Below are 529 nucleotides of genomic sequence, written 5' to 3'. Positions count from 1 at the left end.
TCAGACCACCCTCCATATCTCTGAGGAGGACACAGTTCCCACTGCTACATGTGTTTTTGTGTTATTGATTCCACTGTTGATTCATTAGTAACTTTTGAAACCAGGTCACCAAAGACTATTCTGTTGTTCACTCAGCTGTTTCCTGTGTGCTAGTAGCAAACTGAACATATAAAAAAAGTGCTGCTCTTATAGAATTTACAAGTCAATCTGCCTCCCTGTTAGTGGAAATGAGATGTGCCCCTCTTCCCAAACCAGGGAGAGGAGTTCCGGTGACTGTACACCACTCTTTTCTGCCTTCTGAACTAACAGAACTCTGGGAAAAACCTAGGATTGGGGCCTTTTTAGACTTGGCAAGGGAACAGGAAGCTGACACTGGCGTCAATACATCAGGAGCAGTAAAAATCTAAGTAAAGACTGTTTTGTAAGACTTTCTGGTGAGAAGGTGTGTTTGTGTCTATGTGTGTGTGTGCATAAGCTTCAGGACAGAGTGGGGCTGGAGTGGAGTTAGGTGAAATGTGAACTGAAGATG

The sequence above is a fragment of the Orycteropus afer genome, unplaced genomic scaffold (genome assembly GCF_000298275.1).
Source record: "Orycteropus afer afer isolate SDZICR_OR568_19922 unplaced genomic scaffold, OryAfe1.0 scaffold01059, whole genome shotgun sequence".
NCBI lineage: Eukaryota > Metazoa > Chordata > Mammalia > Tubulidentata > Orycteropodidae > Orycteropus > Orycteropus afer.
Note: the sequence above shows the minus strand (reverse complement) of the source record.